The 6,901-nt window shown below is 35.6% G+C and overlaps 1 non-coding gene across 1 annotated transcript; it reads right to left on the bottom strand.

The window, feature by feature from the left end:
* Positions 1–433: 433 nt before the first annotated feature.
* On the bottom strand, positions 434–505 carry TRNAH-GUG (transfer RNA histidin (anticodon GUG)). The gene has a single exon. It is a non-coding gene; the product is annotated as a tRNA-His (tRNA).
* Positions 506–6,901: the final 6,396 nt, after the last annotated feature.

Raw genomic sequence — 6,901 nt, 5'->3', positions numbered from 1 at the left:
AAACACGCCTGAGAAGAGAGTTAAGGACAGGGAAGAAGTCTAGCATTTTGGATGACCACTGGATTATACTTAGCTCTAAAATGGACCACAACAACTAACAGCACGATGAAGTGCGTAAATATTGGGCAAATGTCCCTGGTCAAATTGCTAAGAGTAATATCTGGGCAGTGCTCCGTGACATGATTTCAAAAGCGAAATCTTCCAAAATGGATATAGACATAAGAGGGCTTCAAATATATTGTAGTGTTGTAGGGTATCACATGGTCGGCCCCGCACGGCTATAGCCTTTGTTTACTTGTTTTCCTATACAACAATTCATTGCTTCCTTTGCATAATGTTAAATGTCCAAAAATTTAATACAAACATTGACGACTAATAAAGATTTTTCAAAAAAAAAAATAACCTTCTCCGTGACAATGTTTCATTTGAACATTGCCGTGACCAGGATTCGAACCTGGGTTACTACGGCCACAACGTAGGGTCCTAACCACTAGACGATCACGGCTATTGAAGGTTGTTGAAATTCGTGCAGTTAACAGAGTTGACACACTTGTGATGTTGTGATGTTTTAAAAAATATATGAATCGCTCTGTATGAGAGCGTTAACATGAGAAAACTAATTCACCTTACAATATAAACAGGGTGCCTCAGAATTTCACTGTTCTTGGTTTAACATACATTGTACAAACAGAGTGGTGAATTGGCAATAATACAGCACAATGTAACGTTAGCAGATGGGGAATAACAAGGAATGGCAAAACAAACATTACCACGAGTGGTTGATTAAAATGCGAAATTATTAACAAACTGAGACAGACACACATTATATATGAATAACTGCCTGTTTCGCAATGTCTAAAGAAAATGAAACGATAAGTAATTAAAAAAAAAATTAATGAGGTTTTTCCTAATTTTTAAATAAAAATAAAAAAATTACCCATGTCTTCAATTTCTGTATGTCGATTAAATTTAAATCAATAAACTAATTTTTTCGACTTTTCCCGACATTTAATTAATTATTTTTGTATGGTTGAAAGAAAGTAAAGTAGGTAATTATTTCACGAGAACTACCAGGGCAATAGCGAAACAAAAAGTTATTCCTGCATACAAGTAGGGTAAGTGGCACAGTATTCGGCATTTTTCTCATTTCCAAAAATCTACTGTTTCGAATGAAAATTTATTAAAAAACAAGTAAGCAAAGGCTACAGTCGAGCGGGGCCGACCGTTGAATACCCTACAACACTATAATAAACGATACAGTTTATATAGGCGAGATACTCGAAAGAATTCCACAAGATATTGTGACAAATAATAAAAGAAAACCATCAGGTTTCGTTCTCTAATTTTCGAATAATAGCAACTTAAACTAATTTGCTCATTTCCAATTTATTGGTAGATGTTGCACGTAAACGGTCTTCCTAGATTTGGAACCAATATTTCCCAAAGACCTATAATCTCTCAGAATTGGCCAAAGATTAACATTTATTATTGATTTTTGACTGAAACGAAATCAGCGTTAACGAAATAGTCAGAAGTGCGTCTTTCCTGTATTTGTGAATTCTCCAAAAAGTCACTGGAATGGACATTTTCGTATTTTGTCTATAAAAGTTGGCAAACTCCTTCACACATTGAATATCTTTGGATGGCCATCCAAAACTGCTTGGCCTTTGCAATGTCCGGTAACCCCCATAATTACGACCTGCTGACAATTTTGCAGTTTTTTGGTCCATTTCAACCCCTAAATATATGGCGATCATCTCCAAAAAGAATAGGCTTTTATTCTGACCCTCATCTTATCTCCATGCAAAATTTCGTAAGGATCGGGCCATAAATGCGATCTGTATATGATATCCTGATATCCTAACTACTTAGTTTTGTTGGCTGTAGAAATATTACCAAATGTTTAATTCAAAATGAAAATATGCCAAAAATATGACAAAATGGAAAAAATATGAGAAAATTTTACAAAATCAATATTTTCATCTTTAGAGAGACATTTTTATGCGATTTTTTTAGACGTTTTATGTTTTCTGCCAAGAGGCCATTCTGAATTAATGAGAACTGTCGAAATCAGTTCAGCCGTTCTCGACATATAAGAGATCTTTCAAGCATATCTTCTTTGATAGACATATTTATCGCACATATTTTGCTATGTATCCGATTTGTTGGATAATAACATCAATGTAAAGATCAGAAGTAACCTTGTCATGGCTTTGTGATTTCGTTGGGATTTAAAATATTCGCGGTTTAATGAAAAATTTTGAATTTTTTCAACAAAAAAGATATGGTCTATTTTACCCCCTAAATATTATCCGATGACCACCCAAATGGGTAGGCTTCTTGCCAGCCCTAAACTCTAGCTACATGCGAAATTCCGCGTCGATTGGTCTGTAATTGCGACCTGTAGAGCAAGTGCAAAATCAGGAATTTTTTCAGTTTTTGGTCCATTTCAACCCCTAAATATTATGCGATCATCACCAAAAGAAATAGGGTTCTATTCTGACCCTAGCCCCACCTCCATTTTAAATTTCGTGAAGATCGGACCATAATTGCGACCTGTAGAGTGATTACAAATTAATATGGACAGACGGACAGACGGACAGACGGACGGACGGACATACATAGCTAGATCGACTCAGCTCGCCGAGATAGGAAGATCCATATATACTTTCCTATATGGGAAATCAATATTTCGTGGTGTTACATAATTTTTGGCCCAATCAAACTTATAATACCCCCAACACATAGTGTTGTAGGGTATAAATATATGGAAAAAATTCCGTCTGATTTTAAATAAAAAACCTTTTTATATATAGTAAAATAGTGCTTGTGAGTTGTCAGCATGAAATGTTTATAGACGATATGCCGAATTTTTAAAAAGGGAAACATAATATATTTGATAAAACTTAATACTACCTCCATCGCCAAATTGAGTGTCAAAAATCGCCAAAACGAAAATTCTTCAGTTCATATAAAAAGTTATACTCTAGCATTTAGTTTTAATGCCCTCCACCATTCTATGGAGGGTATATTTACTTTCTCATTCCGTAAAATGTATTTTGCCAATAAGCAGGTTAAGTTCCTAAATGGGTCATGTCTACGTCCTCATATAGCCCCATACATAACGGTACCTCCCAATAGTCGATCTTTTGATGATTTCAAATTTCGTATTTAAAGTTCGTAATAGGTAATTCAGCCTATTACAAACCGGATTGTTTCAAATTTTGTATTAAAAGTTTGTAATGGTTGCTACGACCTATAGCAAAAAAAGAAACGAGTATGAAGGTTCTCATCGTCCTATAGCCCCCATATAACGATACCTCTCTATATTCGGTATTTTGATGATTTTAGCGGTATTATTCACCCGAATTATTTCAAATTTAGTAAATGAAGTTCGTAATGGGTTCAACAGACTATGACAAAAAATTACTTATGGAGGAAAACGTCTTCGTACAGCACCAACATAACGGTATTCATTTGAGCGGTATTTTTTTTACGAATTTTTTGGAAATATTCAGTGGAGGTTATTAAAAGTTCAGCCCGGCCGAACTTAGCTTCTTTTTATACCCTACACCACAAGGTGGTCAGGGTATTATGTCTTTGTGCATTTCTTTGTAACAGGCAGAAGGAAACGAGATAGACCCATAGTTCCTTTTGATGATCTGCATAGATTCACATTCTGAGTCGATTTATGCATGTCCGTCCGTCCGTCCGTCCGTCTGTCCATGTATTTTTGTAAACAGAGTACAGGTCGCATTTATTGCCCGATCCAGATGAAATTTTGCAAAGATCTTTTGTTTGACCCAAGAACGAACCCTATTGAAATTGGAGATAATCGGTCAAAATTTAGATATAGCTCCCATATATATCTTCGTCTGATTTGCCTGAAAATATGTATGCCAAATTTGATCGAAATCGGTTCAGATATAGCTATAGATCCCATATATATTGTTCATCCGATTTGTTATTTTTGTCCACCGCCGCCGTAATATGCACCCTGTAACAATAACATTTGGGGAAATATAGCAAATATATCTTAGAAATACATTTGCTAAATTTTATCGAGATCGGTTCAGATTTAGATATATCTCCCATGTATAACTTCGTCCGATTTACCTTTTATTGTACACCAAACGTCTAATATTTGCCCAAATGGGATGGAATTTGGCACATACGATCGAATTTAGTCTAGAAGGCAGTATGCCAAATTTGGTGAAGATCGGTTCAGATATAGATATAGCTACCATACATACTGTTCATCCGATTTGTCATATTTGTTACCCACATCCGTAATATGCACTCCGTAACAACGATATTCAGGGAAATATATCAAATACAGTTCAGAAATATTATTTGTAAATTTTATCGAGATCGCTTCAGATTTGGATATAGCTTCCATATATATCTTTATCCGATTTCAAATTAATTGTGCACCAAATGGGCAATACAGGTCGGAATTTAAAAGATACAAATGCTTCGGCATCTTTAGTCTTTTGAACTTTATATTATAATCACAGAGTGTATGATTGAATTCTCCCATAAATCTTTTAATTGTTATGTGGAGCTCTACTAAAATAGCAAGGTGGTGTAGGGTATCATAAAGTCGGCCCGCCCGACTTTAAGACTTTACTGGTTTATTTATTTATTTGTATTTATTTATTTTTTTATTTATGAAAATTTCCAAATACATTCCGGACCGGCCGAACTTACTTCTTTTTCACTTGTTAAATATACCATGATACAAATATAAATACTTTTTTAAGATGTTTTATGACATTTCTAAGAAGAGGGGTATTTATTTTTTATCTTTCTATTATAATTACGAAAAAAATATAATTCAAAGTATAGAAAATTTCTTTTGTCGATGTAGTTTATACCCAGGATTAATATCTGTATCATCATATAATTCCAACTAGGCGATTGTGGCGATGCAAGAAAATAATTTAATCAATTTCGATAGTTCATTGAAAAAATATGAAAATTTGAATAACCATCCCATGGACACAATTTCGGGACGCGCAGTTCCAAAAAATAATATAAAATTTTTATTATTTTCATTTTGTTGACAGGGGACAATTTATTTTCATATTTTAAATATCAACTACTGGTTGGCAAGTCACAAAACATACAATAGTTAATAATCTGCACAAATTGGGGTCAATTGTCTTATCCTTGGAAATGTTGTGTTGCATTCCCCCAACGATAACAACAACAGCAGCACATGCACACGCACACAGGGGATGCAAATTCCTCGTGACATTTGATGTATGCACCCAAAATGATTACGTTTTATATTCACCAAGAAAGGAATTTCACAATCCTTTTACGAATTTATGATGATCCGCATATAAAACTCAATTTCAGTGATATTGCATTGCTGCTGACATTACTTTGTAACACCGCACTATGTGCCCACAATATACCCACACCATGCCCCCTTTTTTCTCATACACGCACACAGTGACAAACACGGAGAAAGAGCAACAACTAATTCGAGTTTTAAATAAATGTCACGATAATTTTCAGTATCATTTGCAATACAACAAATTGCATTTAGTGTTCCCATGTTACAGTGAACGATGACAAGAAGTGCGACTATGACGACAACGACTACTGCTATCCTACGATGCTATTCACTAAATGTAAAAGGATGAGGATGATGATGATGGTGGCGGTGTTGGTGACTCGGTAGTGGAAGGAAGTGTGTGTGGATACGGATGCTGTCACCATTGTTGCTGTTGCTGATTCTTCTGCAACTGCCGTTGCCAATGATGTCGTTGAGGAACACGAAAATAAAATGCATTGTACCAAATTTGCATACATATGAAAAAAAATGAATGAAAACGGCGGGGCAGGAGTTCAAATCGGAATGAAAATGAAGAGAGCGAAATGAGTTCGAGTGAATGAGCGAGGTTACTTAAAAACATGGTGCGGGTGCTTAACTTAGCGCCTTGAAATATGCAAACAAATTTTTTATTTGTTAAGGGGGGACATTTGTTGGTGTGCGAGAAATGATGGCAATGATGAAGCACATTGGGGGAAATTTTATGAAAAACAGCGATAGCCGAGGCCGACTATTAGGATATCACTACTCATATCCTATCCTAGATACGGACGACTATATTAGGAAATAGTATAAGGACCTTTTAAGGGGACGCTGCTCCCTGTCGATCAAAGGACGAAACAATGTTCTTTTACGGGAAAAACTTCCGGAACGAGTTATATCTCCAAGGAATAATCACAATTTTGACTTCCCTTTCAAGGTAACGTGGAAGATATATATGCGACCTATGTATATCTATATCCAAATCAGAACATATCTCGATAAAATTTGGCAAAGTATTTCTGAGCTCTGGTACCAAATATCATTCTTGTGGAGTGCATATGACGAATGTAAGGGACTCAAACCCCAATCCATATCCAAATCTGAGCCAATTCTCACCAATTTCAATAGCAGATGGGCAATATCGGCCCACTCCATCATGTCCCTTTCCCACAAAGGGTAAAATTTTGAATGATTAAAACTTTAATAAAATGTGAAATTCGAGTCCGATTGTCTCAAATCTCGCACATCCAAATATTTTTATCAACGCAAAATACAGTGTGGAGATGGGATATATCGGTTCAGTCCTTCCCTCCCCCACACAGGTTCAAAATTGAATAATCATCTCTCTTATAAAATGTGTGAAATAAGAGTCCTATGGTCTTCGAATTTCACACATCCAATTATTTTACCACCACAGGATCTGGTATCAAGAACGGGTGGGATGGCCCACTCCTTCAACGGCTCCACAACGGGTTAAAATTTTCAATAACCATGACACTCATAAAAGGTGAAATGAGCATCCGATTCTTTTAAAACGTGTCACATCCTAATGTTTTCATCGACACAAGATCTAGT

Source organism: Musca domestica, unplaced genomic scaffold (assembly GCF_030504385.1).
Source record: "Musca domestica strain aabys unplaced genomic scaffold, Musca_domestica.polishedcontigs.V.1.1 31, whole genome shotgun sequence".
NCBI lineage: Eukaryota > Metazoa > Arthropoda > Insecta > Diptera > Muscidae > Musca > Musca domestica.
The sequence above is the reverse complement of the archived record's forward strand: the minus strand, read 5'-3'. Positions and strand labels throughout refer to the sequence as shown.